This window comes from Nanorana parkeri, unplaced genomic scaffold (assembly GCF_000935625.1).
Source record: "Nanorana parkeri isolate BGI_ZX_2015 unplaced genomic scaffold, ASM93562v1 scaffold375, whole genome shotgun sequence".
Lineage (NCBI taxonomy): Eukaryota > Metazoa > Chordata > Amphibia > Anura > Dicroglossidae > Nanorana > Nanorana parkeri.
Genome location: NW_017306643.1, coordinates 955822 through 973388, shown reverse-complemented (window position 1 = coordinate 973388; position 17567 = coordinate 955822). Strand labels below are relative to the sequence as shown.

The window sequence follows — 17567 nt, the reverse complement described above, 5'->3', positions numbered from 1 at the left end:
TCCTCGCTCGGTTCCACTCCAAATCTGTGCAGCAGTAGACTGTGCTCCGGGCGGCTCCCGAGTCCCTCAACAGGTCGCCGGACTGCATGCTGGATGACGCCGGACTGCATGCTGGTGCGTCTGGCCGTTCCTCCTCCTGCAGCCCTCGCTCCTTCACATGGCTGAGCGGCCAGGGGAACCAGGGGCGGGGCCACTTACGTCACTCACTGCCGTCACACGTAGGACGTAGCCAAGAGGACTGCTCAGTGGCGCTTCCCCATAACGCTGCCCTTGCCCTGGTCTGGGATGGGAGAATCGATATTGAAAAGTTGAACTGTCTGTCTGCACTGGTCAGCGCCACAGCGGCCGGTGGGGACTCCGTCCTTCAGATGCCGCAGCGGCAGCCTACACTGATCTCGATCGGACGGCCGACGGACTTATGCTGGCGACTGTCACTGCCAAGCAGACTTTTCCGCCCCTGTTCCCTGGCGCCCTCAGGCAGCTGCCCATGTTGCCTTGCATAGCGTGCAAAGGCAGGCATGAAACACAAAACACAACAATTCCCCGGCAAATAACAACAGAGTCAGAGGAGCCGGGATGGTGATGGCGGGTGGCGCCGGGAGGCAGGCCATACGCAGGCAACCCTCCGCGGGTCCTGCAGAATGGGACCTCCGGCCAATCCCTTCGGGACCCCTTCGAGATCCCACTCGGGAGACCACTAGGCCCCCCATCCCAATGTGGACGGAACAGCCCAGCAAATCCACTACCTCTCCATCCCCCCCAGCTGCAGTACCACTAGCCCAAAGGCAGGGGAGCGAAAGTACCCAGCCCCTGAGCAAGGGGGAGTGCAGCGTATACCACCTCCGACCATATACAACCCCCACCTGTGGAGAGAAGGGCAAGTTAACGAATCCAAGTTGTACAGTGCAACAACCTGAGATAGCAATATCAAAATATACAACAACAAAAAAGAAAAATGTGTTTAAGAACAAGATAAACCGTAGTATCCTCCAGCAGGGGATCAGCCTGAGGACCAGAGTGGACCCACATTACCCCTCTCACTGCCCAAACAGCACTCAACACAAGAGCTAGGTGAAGCCAAGGCAAGGGCAGGTGGGGCAACCGTCAGGGTGGAGTCCACAGCCACGGGGTCTCGCCAGTCCTCTCGTGCAGATCAGGGTTTGCGCCGATTCGAACCAGGATGGAGGGAAGCAGCACGTGGAGAAGGTCTGTCGTGGCTCCTAGCAGGGTAAGGGTTCCTCCTCGGAAGGGGAGAAAGTGCAGAACCAGCAATATGGAAATCCAGCTAGTTAGGCACCTCTACAGCGCTCGAGTCCAGGAAACCGTAGAGATCGGAGAGCTGGTCTGGGGAGTGTAGGAAGAAGGACCGGTCATTCCGGCGGACAATGAGGTGGAAGGGGTGCCCCCACCTATATGTAGCTCCCACTGAGCGGATAAGATCCAGCGCTGGCCTCATAAGCCTACGCATCTGTAGAGTATGTCTGGATAGGTCTGGCATCACCTGGATGTTTGCCTCATCAAAATACAATGGGCCCTGCGACCAGGCCCCTCTCAGGATCTCCTCTTTGATCGCAAAAAAAATGAACTCGGCAAAGCACATCCCTCGGGGCACCATCAGTACCGAGCCTGGGTCCTTGCGCTCGGTGCACTCTGTCAAGTTCCAGGAAATCCATGGGAGGTCTGTCCAGGTATTGGTTCAGGATAGCTGAGACCTTGGACCATAGAACTCTCCCAGACGTCGCTTCGGGGATTCCTTTCAGCCGAAGGTTATTTCTGCGGTTCCGATTCTCAAGGTCGTCTTGGGTGAGAAACATGGCGGTCATACGCTGGGTCCTCTCAGGGTGGGCCCGTTCAAGAGCTGCTAATCTGGTGTCAACCTCTGAGGTGGTCGTTTCGAGTGAACCCACCTTACCCTTCAGAACATCAGGTTTGCGAATGCAAGGCCTAACCAAATTTAGTGGAAGGTAAGCCTTCTACCCCTTTACTCAGTACAAAAACCCTAACCTTCAACCATTTCTCTTCTCACCTGTCTATTCCCCTCTCTCTGCAGCAGAATGAAAAATCTATGGCTTTGTCTGCTATGGTAGATTCAGGAGCCAGTGGATGTTATATGGATATGACTCTAGCCAAGATATTATCAGTACCCACAGTAAATAAAGAGACACCTACATACAGTATATTCAACTGATTGATAGTTCTCCTTTAAGCTCAGGACCAGTGACCAAAGAGACTGCACAATGGCATTCTAGTGGGTGAAAAACATAAAAAAGACCTTTCCTTTGATCTGGTCCATTCTCCAATATTTCCCTTGGTATTAGGGTTGGCTTGGTTGAGAAAACATAATCCTATTATAGACTGGGAGACAGGAAGCTTATGTTTCTGTTCAAAATACTGCCTAACCCACTGTATTACAAAGACTACTATAAACCTAACCTTGGAACCTCCAGTCAAAACAAACAGTAATATCAAGATACCCGTTTACTATGAGGATTTTACTAATGTATTTGAGACGAAGGGGGCTGATGAACTACCTCCTCATAGAGAATAAGATTGCCCAATAGACCTACTCCCAGGGGCTACAGTCCCATTTGGACGCTTATACCCCTTGTCAGAACCTGAACTTAAGGTATTAAAGGAATATATTGATGAAAACCTTACTAAGGGATTTATAAGACCATCAACATCACCTGCTGGTGCAGGAATATTCTTTGTTGACAAAAAAGATGGGGGACTTTGTACTTGTATTGATTATAGGGCAATACATGCTATATCCATAAAACAAATTGCTACCCTTTGCCATTGAATCCTGAACTGTTAGAGAGACTACTTACAGCTAGGATTTACAGTAAAATTTATTTTTGTGGGGCCTACAGTATAACCTAGTTAGAATAAGAGAAGCCAATGAATGGAAAACCGCTTTCCGATCAAGATATGGCCACTATGAATATCTTGTTATGCCCTATGGACTCTGTAATGCTCCAGCTATTTTCCAAAGATTTATCAATGATATACTAAGAGACATTTTGGACATATTTGTAGTTGTCTATCTAGACAATATCCTGATTTACTTTGGTTCCATCACAGAACATATTGAACATGTGAGAACTGTATTTTCTCTGCTTAGGACACACCGCTTATACGCAAAACTGGAAAAATGTGCCTTCAGTGTCCACAAAGTGGAGTTTCTAGGATACATCATATCACCTGGCAAACTTGAGATGGATTCCAGTAAAGTAGAAGCAATTCTATCCTGGCCCATACCAAACAATAAAAAAGGTGTCCACTGTTTCTTAGGCTTCTGCAATTTCTATCGTAGATTCATCAGGGATTTTTCCAAGAAAGTTCAACCAATAACAGTTCTAACAAAAAAATACATTAAGTTCAGTTGGACTCCTCAAGCTCAAAAGGCTTTTGATGACTTGAAACAATTGTTTACTTCAGCCCCTATATTAATTTTACCAGTACCTGAAGAACCCTATTCCTGAGAATGGCTTCTTGTTATATAAAGGGAAGGTTTATGTCCCCCCTAGAGTTGTTACAGATGTATTGAAATATTGCCGCGATTCTCCTCTAGGAGGACATGGTGGTATATGCAAAACCAAGGACCTGGTTGATGACTAAGAGAATCGATCCCGCCGCAATAATTTGAGAATTATTGGCGTACCAGAATCTGTCAAACCTAATGAGCTTCTCTCCTTCTGCTCCTCCGCCATACCAAGAGCACTGGGCCTCCCTGACCGCTGCAAGGTGGAACGGGCGCACAGAATTGGTCCGCCTAGGGAAGACGCCAGGCCGAGGGCGGTTATTATGCGGTATTTGGATTATTTTGACAAACAAAATATTTTTCAAACATATCGTTAACAACGCAATCTAGTGGTGGATGGTCTCAAACTTCTTGTCTTTGCAGACTATTCGGCGGAGACCGCGAAACTGTGGAAATCCTTTCCATGGAGTATGCCAGCTTCTTGTGCATAAACGCATCAAATTCGCTCTTCAATATCCAGCTGTGCTCCAATTTTCTACACCTGACGGGAAATCTTGGCGCTTCACTTCCGCAACCCAGGCACAAAGTTTTCTTGACGTGTGATGGCCCGACTTCCGTTTCTCTGATCAAAGGCCCCCCCACACTACCCCAGGAAAAAGAAAGCTTGAGGTGTTCAAGGTAACCGTGTTTCAATGCTCTAAAGGGATGTGTCCTATTGTACCTCTGATGCTCCGGATGTGTTAATACTCATACATTTAGATCTCAGCTCACTGTACACCTGTCTCATGCTCTCTATGCAAGGTGAATTCCCCCACTGAGTTCTTCATATCGTGTTATTTACGGCCTCTTTGAGGCGACGGGACGGTGGACTCGCTCTATTTTTGTTCTCTATTTTTGTCCTCAGACTTTGCTTGTGGGTGTCTTGTTGAACCCATTTGAAGTCCATTCTTACATGCTTGCATTTGGGTAAAAAGGTTATCTCCACATATGGATGTTTTAACTTTTTTTTTGGTTCTTGTTTTTCTTCATGTTCACAGTCAATGTTTCTCTACAGTATGGGACTCTGCCTCGTATAATACTCACCTGCTTCGTAACTCCTTTGCTTTACTGCAACCGTTTTTTACTTTTAGAAGAAGGTTCACACACAATGGGACTATGCCAGAAGGTCACTTCGGGAGCACTGGGACGCCCAACTGTGACCTATCCAAACTTCATCTCTCAAAAATCGCACTAGCGAAATCCTATCTACTTGACTCATGGGATCCACCCTACAAATTGTCACCTGGAACGTAAAAGGTCTAAAACCCCCAAACAAATGACACCAGGTTCTCTTTCACCTTAGAAAACTGAAAGTGGATATAGCACTCCTGCAGGAAATGCATCTCCAGGCCAAAGACATATCTCGTATGCAACAATCTTGGGTGGGGACGGCCATTGGAGCTCCTGCTAAGGGTCGCTCAGCTGGGGTCATCACTCTCATCCGCAAATCCCTACCACATTCCATTCTTAATCACCACTTTGACCAGGAAGCTGGCAGGTGTTCCTGCCTCTCAATAGGACTGGGCTCCCAATCTCTGGACCTATGGAACATCTATGGCCCAAACTCAGACAACAAACCCTTCCTGGACAATCTCCTTACCCAAATGTCAACGTGTCAGTCCACCTCCTATATCCTGCTTGGCGGTGACTTTATTGTAGTTCCCTGTACACTAGAAGATCGCTCCTGGGAATCAAGACGAACTCGGATTCAACGTAATACTCAGGACACTCATTTAGCGAACTGGATCCAAGCTACTGGTCTCACAGATCTATGGAGACACCTTCACCCTCTTGAGAGGGACTTCACACACTTTCACACGCTCATAACTCATTATCCCGCATTGACCTTTTTTTTTTCTTCTCCCTCTTTGCTGCACAGACTGGACTCTGTTACAGTTGAGAATCTTATTATATTTGACCACGCACCTGCGGTGGCTACTATTAAAGATTTTGGAACATCTAGTCATCCCATCATCTGGCGTTTTTCCTTCCTACCTGTCTCGGGACGACACTTTTCAAGCTAAACTTAAAGCATGGTGGCAGGACTACACGATTGACAATGCTGAACATGTCTCTGACCCGGTTTTATACTGGGAAGCTGCTAAGGCGGTTTTACGTGGTAGGATTCTGGTGTATGCAACCTCTAGAAAACGCCTGATCAGGAAGCACTACAGACACGCTAGCATGGCAGCCAGACAAACTTATCTTTTTTACAAAAGCAATCCCTCCTCTTCTAATAGGTCAGCGTGGTTGATGGCCAAACAATCCTGTGATCACTGGATACACCAACATGATCTCCTCCTTAGATCCCCAAAAGAGTTAGTTATTTAAATTCGGCAATAAATCCGGGAAGCTTATGGCTTCCTTAGCACGGGGGAAAGGTCACACATCACACATACTCAGATTGAAAGATGATCAAGGAGTCTTACATTCTGACCCCTCTTCCATTTGTAAAATTTTTACTGACTATTATCAAAACCTATATGCACCGGAAGGGGGAGATCTATCGTCCGGTGACTCTTTTCTGCAGTCCCTTTCCCTCCCCTCACTAACGTCCGAGGAGTTAACCCTACTTAATGCTGATATAACGACCCAGGAGGTTCTAGACGTTATTAAACCGTTCCAAGGCAACTGGCCCTGATGGCCTCTCTTCCGAATCAACCATATACTGTCCGATGAAGTCACTCCCACGTTATGGGCCTTATACCAAAACGTGCTGTCAACTCAACGGTATCCCCCCCACTTTCCATGATGCCTACATTTGCTTACTGCCTAAGAAGGGGAAAGCCCCTCTCCAGGCCGGTTCGTATCGCCCTATTTCATTGCTGAATCTGGATGCCAAAATACTATCTAAAATTTTTGCCCACAGACTGGCTGCCTTGCTCCTGAAGCTCATCTCTCCTGATCAGGTCGGTTTTGTAGCAGGGCGCTCCGCAGTGACTAATGTACGTAACATACTTCTGGCCTTGGAGGGTTATCGTTTGACTAAGCCTTCCTCGCATCCTGTGGCAATTTTGGCTTTGAATGCGGAGAAGGCTTTTGATAATGTAGACTGGCAATGGCTGTCTTTGGTAATGCGACATATGGGATTTACTGGATTGTTCCTGAATTTTATATCTACTATGTATAGCTCCCCTAGGGCCTGCATACTTACCTCTGCTGCTCTATCCCAGTCCTTTTTCTTGCACAAGGGGACAAGACAAGGGTGCCCTTTATCACCATTACTTTTTAATTTGGCCATCAAACCACTTTCCCGATCCCTTTCCTCTTCCTCACTCTTTTCGGGCTTTCAGATGGGATCCCAGGATGTCAAACTCGCATTATTTGCGGATGATATTATTCTCCTCCTCTCTGAACCTTCATCCCAGGTACCGAGAGTTCTACAACATATAAATTACTTTGGTTCTTTGTGGGGATCCATATATCTGGCAGAGCAACTGATCTCTATTCTTTGAATTATAACCCACTAATTAAGAAAATTATCCAGGAGTTACATGCATGGCGAGATCTCCTGCTCTCCCTCTTAGGTAGATGTCATTTAATCCGCATGATAAGCTTCGCACACCTGTTATACCCCATGCAAACTATACCCCTTTTACTCCATCATAAGGACATATGCACGATATACGCAGCTGTCACTAAATTTATTTGGAGGGGGAAATTCCAAGGATTGCTCTTCGCAAGCTCCAACTACCCGCCCACTCAATGTGAGCTAACTTACCAGATATGCGACTATATAATCTAGCAAGTTTGTTCCGTCATGTTAGAGATTGGGTGCATGATACCTCTTATTTTACCAACATAACATTGGAAAAGGAACCAGTCAATCCCTGGTCCTTAACAGGTATTATTCATACTCCGTGGCATGAACTTCCTTCTGATATCAAACGCAATATTCTTCTGAGAGATACCATCATTGCCTGGAGAGAAGTCAGGAAACTGTATCGGATCCCGGGGGTGATTTCTCCTCTGATGCCTCTTTCATCCTCACCGGCCTTCCCTCCTGGTAAAGATTCACTGGTATTTGCGGATTGGCACGCCAGGGGTGTTCGAAATATTCAAGATCTACTGACTCCCCAGGGACATTGTAAACAATTCTGGGAATTACAAAATATCTATCACATATCTGCCGACCACTTTCTTCAATACGCCCAAATACGCCATTTTATCAGCAAGAATCTACACAGCCCTGGTCTATCCCCGCCCTTTCTCCCTTACATAACATACTCCTATCTCTATCTAGAAAGATGCCGCTGTCGACTATTGTCCACTCCATACGTTCCACTCTCCCTTCTCTCCCTGAACAATCTTTTCCCTTACATATTAATAGATGGGCAGCATTTCTAGATATCACACCAGATGACATGTGCACAACTCTTATTGAAGGGTTGGATCGTGCCCCGGAAAGCCATTATCTGTGAATCCTGGAGAGAAATCCAGTTTAAGTTGATCACAGAGCATATTACACCTTTAACTTTTTACGTTTTAAGCACATGCCCCCAAACTGGTTGACTTCTTGCCCCAAATGCCAAGCCACCTCACCAGACCTAGACCACTTAATTTGGCTCTGTCCCTCCATTCAAACATTCTGGTCAGATGTCATTTCTTGTGTTAATATGCACTTAGGCATCCAGAGAACCACCAACGCTACCCTCTGCTAATTTCACGCCCCTACTGCCTCAACATCCTCCACCACTAGAAGTCTCTCTCGATGGGAACGTATGGTGGCGGCCAAGAAAGCAATACTGACAAATTGGCTATCACCTGCCCCACTGTGATGTTCCGCAGACTCGCGGCACTCGCTGGCTGCGTTCCATGCTGGAACGCATCGGCCGGGGAGTCCGCCGCAGGCCTCCTTCCCCTTGACCGGAAGTACTGTGCGTTCCACCCTGATGTCCCGCGGCCGCGGCTATTTAAACCTCCTGAAAACACTGTAGGGTGTTCGATCATTGGGATCATTGCCCAACTCACCCCGGAACCTCTGCAGGACCCTCGCTACCACGCAGAATCGGACCCCAAAGCTCCCCCAGCAGCCTACCTTCTCTGGAGTTCACCTGATACAAGCCACTGAGTAGAGCACCTAAACCGCAAGTATCTGTTTGATCGACCGTGTTCACTCCTGTTGGAGCCTGTACTCTGCCACCTAGTGGAGCCTTCTGAGTATTACCTCAAATTATACCAACCTGATATCTTATGCTGTTTAAGGGAATTGCTGCTGTTCCTCATATTATACCAAAACTGATATCCTAGGCTGTTTAAGTGAACTGCTGCTGCTGCTTAAACTAGAGACTGTCTTATCTAATCGTTACCAACCCCTGATGTGTTCAGCTAAAAGGAGTATGACTTAAATACCCCTGGCGCAAATTCATCTTTTGTTTTGATTATTATTTTGCGGTCCATGATGTCTATTATTATTATTATTATTATTATACAGTATTTATATAGCGCCAACAGTTTGCGCAGCGCTTTACAATATAGGGCAGACATTACAATCGCAATACAATTCAAGACAAGATGGTAAGGAGGGCCCTGCCCCTGAGGGCTTACAATCTAAAAGGGAGGGGGAAGTGATGTCTAAATCCCAAACTCTCCGTTTATGATTGAGAGAACCGCCTGGGATTATAGCCTGACAACCGCTTATAACAACTAGTTGGAAACGCAGCTGAGATCCACCATACCTCTCCCAAACCCGGGTGTATGACACCCACCCTCGCTAGCCTCCCTGAAAGGCCTCCTTCACAACCTATTGACATTCGATAAACTCGATGCCCAATTGCACTCTCATAACACGAGTACATTTTTTCCCACCTGGACCCCATTCCTGTTGTCCGACCTCTCTGTAGATCAATTGAAGACCGCTATGCTGTTATTCCAGGTTACAAAGTGATACCTCACTTCAAAAGCTGCAAGATCTTTGGGTGCCTTAGATGTTTTTGGCAATCCAGCTTAACCTGGACCTTACACACTGACCTTCTTGATTACCCAATAGCCCGTTCTTCTTTTCTTCTCCTACAAAGCAACCCAGCCTTTCTTATTGATTTGTATTGTGCTGTGACTTGACTGATAGAGTATTTTGAAAGTATTTCATAAGTTCTCCTTTTGTAGTAATGGTTAATTGTACATTTCTACCTAAACCTTTTATGATTTATACTATGTATGTCTGCTATCTTTACAATAAAAAGTTTACATGCGGAAAAAAACAAAAACCCTACCGGTACCAGCCAGACCATGGACTGATATTTTCGTGGATTTTATAGTGGAATTGCCAAGAGCTCAAGGATATAGTGCAGCTATGGTGATAATAGATTGATTCAGTAAGATGGCTCATTTCATTCCCACTAAAGGAGTTCCTACAGCCAAACAGACAGCTGCTATATTTATACAAGAAATCTTCAGACTACATGAGATACCTGAATCCATAGTAACGGATAGAGGCACGCAATTCACATCTAAATTCTGGACTTCCTTTTCTCAGGGATTGCATATACAAAGATCCTTATCCACTGCCTTCCATCCTCAATCAAATGGTCAGACCTAATGTACAAATCAAACCTTGGCATAATATTTGCGATGCTTTATCTCCTATCTACAAGATGACTGGGACCAATATTTAGCACTAGCAGAATTTGCATGCAATAATCAAATCCACAGTTGCATAGAGACTTCACCCTTTTGTGCAAACTATGGGTATCATCCTGTAATGTTACCGAAGGCCTCGGGTAAGAGCAGGCCAGCAGGGGATCCGACGGCCACTACGTCACAGGGCCCAGGCAAGGCTGGTGTGAAAACAGCCGGCCAGAAACAGGCTCCCTCTCATGTCTCCCCTGCCGTCCCTCCTGCATCCAAAGCCCCACTCTCTCCTGCCAGCTCCCCTGCCAGCCCCCTGGACCCTTCCATGCCTGCTGTCCTCATGGGACCGGATCATGAGCAGTGACAGGGGGTCAGGGATTTGCTCACAGCCTTTAGGGCAGACTTTGACTCCTGGGCTGTTCGTTTGTAGGGTGCATTGAGGGGGGAAGTCTGTGAGCTACGCCAACAGGTTGCCGTTAGTGATGTCAAGGTTTCTGCTTTGTCAGATGCTGTGTCTTCCTGCTCGACCCGCATTGACACACTGGAGGCTTCACAAGCTGCATCCCGACACCATCTACAACAGTTGCAATTACGTGTGGAAGATGGGGAGAACCGCAGCCGTCGCAACAATATACGGTTGCGGGGGATCCCCGAAGCTACCATGGGCCCACATCTGCATACCACTGTTACAGCTATACTTAACATGATCCTGGGGAAGCCTCCCACTGAGGCCATTGAGCTCGACGGGGTGCACAGGGTTGCAGGTGTTGGAGTGGATCGTCCAAACTTCGTCAGAGATGGCCTGTGTCAGGTCCACTTTTACAACATAAAGGAGGAGATTCTGAGGCGAGTGTGGCGCTCAGGCCCGGTGGATTTCGACGGAGCCACGATTCATCTGATGCCAGATCTTTCCCGTCTCACGCTAGCCATGCGCAGATCTGTCAAACCTCTTCTGGAAGTTATCCTTCAAGCCGGAGCCACTTATCGATGGGGTCATCCCTTTAGTGTACAGATACGGAAAGGTTCTGATCACTTCCATCTTCGCTCTCCCGCTCAACTCCCGGATTTGTTCAGTTTTCTGGAGGCGGATCCGATATCGATCCCGGACTGGCTCGACTTACCTTTTCTGGATGGTGGGCCCGGGGTGTCCTCCTCTCTTCCACAGCGACGTCGATTGGCTCATTCTCGTTCCGTGCGAGCTACCCCTCACCCTGTTCCTCCAATGTCTGATGAGGGTTGACACCTAGACGAATGAGGGACTACACCTGGAATGAGGGACTATACCTGGACGAAATGGCTCACAATTTGGGGACCCCATATCATTTGCAGTACATTGCTCAATTTTAGGGATTTACTATATCCAGTTATGTTGTGATTACTCTTACTTTACCTCATTGCACAATGCTATTCGTATGCCATGTTTCCTGCTTAGGTGGGTTTTGGATATGTACCGACTCCTCCTACCTCCTGTAATGTTCTGCGGGAGCCTAGAAGGGGCTTGTGTATTCCAGGGGGGGTTTTTTGGCCCCATAACTAATTCTAAGATTCTCGAGGTCATTGTCCTAACTATGTTTACTCATGTATGATAGGGAGATATGTTTTTGCTGTGTTTTTCTCTGCTGAGTCCTGGTTGCATCTCATCTTCTCCTTTTGTTTGCCAACTAGACCACATCTCCCCAAATAGGCTATACCTTCCCCATAAGGGATAGGTTGGAACTAGCGGTTCCTAGGTTTGCCTACTAGAGGCAGGGTGACCCGCCCTCTCTAGTCTTTTGTTTGTTGTGTGTGTCTCTTTTTCTCTCTCTGCTCTTCCCTTTTCATTTCTCTTAGTCTCCTATTTGACTCCTCTGTCTTTTCCCCTCCCCCTCCTCCCTTTCTCTTTCCTTTGCCTGTCCTCCTCCATCTCATACCCCCGGAATGGCGGCCACGAGGTCAGAAGCACTAGACCTTAAACTCTGTACCTACAATGCTCAGGGTCTAAATATGCCATCAAAGAGAGGCCAGATCTTGTACCATATGCATAAGGCTAAGGTACAGGTGATATTGTTCCAGGAGACACATTTCCATAGTCCACATGTGCCCCAATGTGCTAACAGATATTTCAACAGATGGTTCCATAGCTCCAACAGTATACAAAAATCTCAGGGTGTCTCCATTGCCTTACACAAGTCTCTTCCAGCGACGGTCTTGGACCAGCGCTTGGATGAGTTTGGTAGGTATATATTGTTGAAACTGTCACTATGGGGTAGGACCTACACACTGGCGAACTTTTACCTCCCAAATACCTCGCCGGTACTGAGAAGGGATGTACTTGAACTGGAGAGAGTCCAGCGGAGGGCGACAAAACTAATTAGGGGAATGGAGGACCAGAGCTATGAGACGAGGCTTCTGACCTTAAACATGTTTACGCTGGAATTAAGGAGATTAAGGGGGGATATGATTTTCATGTACAAGATGTTCAATGGTGACAGCAACATTGGCAACAAACTCTTTGCGATTAACTCCATTACAAAGACTAGAGGCCACCACCTAAAGTTGGTGGAGAAAAATTCCAGCACAATGGGCGAAGAAGGTTCTTTACAGTAAGAGCGGTTAAGGCCTGGAACTCACTGCCATCGGCAGTGATTTCAGCCACGAGTGTAGATTTGTTCAAGAAACGTTTGGACAATTTCTTGAGGGACCGTAATATCCAGGGATACCAGTATCCCTAAGAATGAGATGATGCGTGGACCGATATGGGTTGGACTTAATGGACGTATGTCTTCAACCCCAAATACTGTGTAACTATGTAACCAAATCACGGCCGCTGTCTGGTACCTGAAGATATTAGCAGACTTTGCAGAGGGTACGGTCCTTGTCGGGGGGGACCTTAATCTTGCTCTGGAACCCGCTCTTGACTCCTCGATGGGTCGCTCTACACTATCCTTCTCCAAACTGCGTATACTCAAAAAACGCCTCCTTGACCTTCACTTGGTGGATATCTGGAGGGTTCTTCATCCCTTGACCCGCGACTATACCCATTACTCTGCGCCCCATCGGTCTTACAGTAGGCTTGACTACTTCTTTGCATCCCATTCGGTGCTGGATTGGTCCCCTATTTGCGACATAGACCCCACGGTGTGGTCCGATCATGCCTCAGTCACGCTTTCCTTGCGGATCCCGCAGATCCCACCCCGTGAGTGGACATGGCACCTCAATGAATCCCTCCTAGCCGACCCGGTGTGTGCTGCGGTGCTCTCCCTGGAGATTCAGCGGTTCTTGGAGATCCATGAGCACGACCCTACCCCCCTACCGACCCAGTAGGAAGCCCTTAAGGCGGTCCTCCGGGGTACCCTGATCCAACATGGCTCAAGGCTGAAGCGGGAACGTTCTCAGTCCATACGCGACACATTCCAGTCTCTTAGGGATCTGGAAACGCGCCACAAAGGCTCTCCTGATCCAGAGGTTTTGCTCCAGCTCTCACAGACTAGGCAACGGCTGCTGGGACTTCTGGATCTCTCGACCCGTTGATATGCTGACAAGTTGGCATATCGTACATATGAATTTAGGGATACATGTGGTAGGGCTCTGGCTAGGACCCTGCACCCTAGATCCTCTCATACTTTCATACCACAGATCCGATCTTCTCAGGATACCATGGTTCATTCGCCCTCGGCGATACAGAAGACATTTAGTGAGTTCTATGAGTCTTTATATAACATCCCAGAGAGCGACACGAATGCCCTGGATAGGGAGACCCGGTTTTCCTCCTATATACAGGATACTGCCTTGCCTATTCTGGAGGACTCGGTGGCGGAGGACTTGGAATCCCCCTTCACCATGGCTGAGCTACACTGTGTCCTGAGGTCTGTGCCAGCGGGCAAGAGCCCGGGACCGGATGGGTTTTCTGCCAAGTTTTACAAACAATATGAGGATCTCTTATCGCCATTTCTCCTGAGGGTCTTTAACTCTATCGCATTAGGTTCTGCCTTTCCGGCCCAGGCATTGGAGGCACATATTTCCCTGATCCCTAAGCCTGAGAAGGATCACACCCTTTGTACTAATTATCGCCCCATCTCGCTCATCAATGTAGATCTGAATTTTTTTTTCTAAATTGATAGCCAATCGTCTCCAGCCTATACTTCCCAGCTTGATTCACTCTGACCAGGTCGGGTTTGTGCGAGGGCGGGAGGCTAGAGACAATACCATCAAAACTGTCCTGCTTATGCAACACGCCCAGACTTCCAAAACCCCCATGTGTCTCCTGTCGGTCGACGCCGATAAGGCTGTCGACCGACTCAGTTGGCACTTTCTTCACCGCTCCCTGTTGCAGGTAGGAGTTCGGCCACGGCTCCTACGCAACATTATGGCGCTTTACTCTAGCCCAGGCCCGTCTTTAATATTAATCGGACCCTGGGCAAACATTTTCTTGGGGCCCCCCACCAAGAAAAAAAAAATTAAAAAATGACAACATGATTGTATATCTCCCTGAAAATCTCACTCCATTTCTGTTCTGTCCTTCAATATATGTGAATATATACTTTTGGAACTGCCTGACCACACTTCTGTATTTCAATTTTGTACCGCACATCCGGAGGAGGCCTGTCCGTTTATACTTATTATCAGTCCTGTCTAGTTCTATGGGGCTCCATCCTAACCACATCCCTGCTATTACCGGTGGGCCGGCTTCCTGATTGACCAGGAAGCCGACTCCATGTTGTTGGCCAGCTCGACGCGGATTGGCTGGGAAGCCGGCTTCCTGGCTAATCAGCATCGAGCCAGCCAAACAGCATGGAGCTAGCTTCCTGGCCAATCAGCATCAAGCCAGCCAAACAGGAAGCCAGCTCCATGTTCCCTTGCAGCACTACCAGTCAGGAAATCTCCCTCTGACTGGAAGTTCCGCTATCAGGGGTAAGTATTGGAGCTTTTGGGCTTTTGGGCGAGTACAAGTACTCGTCCAAATACTCGGTATCGTCACCGATACTAGTACCGTTATTGGTGCATCCTTAGTGTCCATGCTCCACTGGGGAAAGTCAGATGGTCCAGAGGCAGATGCGGATATCTCTTGCCTTACTGATCCTTAACCATGCTGGTGGAGAATGTTCTAGCCTTTGAAGACACAGTGGATAAGCAACTAGAAGCCTTTTTCAAGGCATCCTATGCCCTGGTTGGTTTCCATAGAGTTCATGGTCTGTTCAGCATCAGTCATCTATTTTGCAGATTTGTAAGGTGCCATATGGTCGTCTTTTTTTTTTTTTAAAGATAAAAATAGATGGCTGCCTCACACAGAGAAGCTTCTGGAAGCCACACACAAACCATGGCAGCCCAAGGAGAAGCTCAAGTTCAGTTTAAGCTTGTACTGATTGGTGATGGCGGTACTGGTAAAACAACATTTGTAAAACATCATTTGACTGGTGAATTTGAGAAAAAATATGTAGTCACACTTGGTGTTGAAGTCCACCCTTTGGTTTTCCATACCAACAGAGGTCCTATTAAATTCAATCGTATGAGATACTGCTGGTCAAGAGAAGTTTGATGGTTTGCGAGATGGGTACTACATCCAGGCTCAGTGTGCCATTATCATGTTCGATGTAACATCAAGAGTCACATACAAGAATGTACCCAAATAGAGATCTTGTAAGAGTATGTGAAAATATCCCCATAGTCTTGTGTGGCAACAAAGTGGACATTAAGGACAGGAAAGTTAAAGCAAAATCCATCGTATTTCATAGGAAGAAGAACCTTCAGTACTATGACATCTCTGCCAAGAGTAACTACAATTTTCGAAAAGCCCTTCCTTTGGCTTGCCAGAAAACTGATCGGGGATGCCAACCTTGAGTTTGTAGCCATGACTGCTCTTGCACCACCTGAAGTGGTTATGGATCCTGCATTGGCTGCACAGTATGAGATTGATCTACAGGTTGCCCAGACCACAGCACTGCCAGATGAAGATGATGATCTGTGAGGTGAATGAAGCTCGAGCCCAGAGTCAGAAGTCTAGTTTTATAGGCAACTGTCCTGTGATGTAAGTGGTGCAGCGTGTTTGCCACTTTATTTAGCGGAGCAGAACATGTGCTTAACCTTTTGGGATGCTGAAGGAGAGGAATGGGCTTTGGAGTGAATGTGGCAGTTGAGAAAAAAATAAAATCCTTCATATTTTGGACCTGCGTATCTAGCTGTTTGGGACTGCAAATAATATTCCCTTAAAGTTTCAAATCTAAGTTAAGACTGCTACAGTCACATCACAATGTCAAGTGGTGATCTTGTTTGTTACTGTCATTCCCATACATTTTTCGTTTAGATCATAATAAAGTTGTATTTCAAATACCCTAAAAAAAAGATAAAAATAGATAGTAGAGCCATCTTTGGGGTGAGATGTAGCTCACTGGAGGAACATTTTGTGAACACATGTGAGATGGCTTGCCAGAAGGGCACAGTCAGGGGGCAACTCCACCAAATGTGAGTCAATGTACCAACGTCAGCTTGGCATCTCCAGCACTTATCTGAGTATGAGAGATACATTTGGTGCATCCGAACCAGAGCTCTATACCACCTGGTCAGGAGTTTAAAATTGCTTTTTTGAACAGAGGAGGGCATGCACAGTTAATGTGTAAAACAAAAACATTTGAGCCCATCCTTCTCAAAAAGGACAATATCTAATTCCTGTTCCCAAGCAGACAAAAAGTATAGTGAGCGCTTACAATCCACCGAAATCAGAGGCACACATTTGTTCAGAAGGAGTGAGACCTATATAGATGACCTGAAGAAGATGGAACTTTCAGGAAATGCTGGAGCCGGGCTAAAAAGCATGGAGAGGGATTTTGGAGCACCTCCAAGCAGACCCTGAAAGACATAAGAGGGAACCTTCACCCTCCAACAGAGAAAGGCACTAACCCTACACCCTGGTGGAAAACCTGGATGAGCTATAATTGGAGTCATAGGGCCCTGGAATGTAGACAAGTTGTATTGATGCATCGTGGAATGTCACACCCGAAGCACTAAAGGTAGAAAAAAGGGCAGAGCTGAGCCGCAAGGTCTTTGTGAAGATGGGAGCCATGGAAAATTCATCATGGTGACTGGAGATGGGTCCCGCTCAAGGAGGATCCAAAGCGCAGGGTCTCGGGAGTCGAACCAGTCTACTAAGTGAGATAAATGGGTAGCCCTGTAATATGACTCTAAATCCGGAAGAACGGCCCCACCATGCTCCCTTCTCTTTATCAAAACGGCATACCTGAGCCGTGGTTTGTTGTTTCTCCAAATATAATGCAAGGTGGCCGAAAAAAAGGTAGAGACAGCGAGGGAGTAGATGCATTTTAAATAGCGCAATTCTGCCAAACCAAGTATGATGTAGGTGTGTCCAACAAAGAAGTGTGTCCTCCATGTATCGTAGCAGAGGGGCGTAATTGAGGGAGTACCGATCAGATAAATTAGCTGGAATACGAACCCCCAATTAAGTAATGCTGTCAGATCGCAAAGTGAATGGGAATAAGCTACG

At 47.0% G+C, this 17567-nt stretch overlaps 1 protein-coding gene and 1 pseudogene across 2 annotated transcripts in view; both read left to right on the top strand.

The window, feature by feature from the left end:
• NFATC3 (nuclear factor of activated T-cells 3) overlaps positions 1 to 17567 on the top strand; it is a 424983-nt gene that overhangs the window by 326577 nt on the left and 80839 nt on the right. The window lies entirely within an intron of this gene.
• On the top strand, positions 15345 to 16397 carry LOC108789085 (annotated as a pseudogene).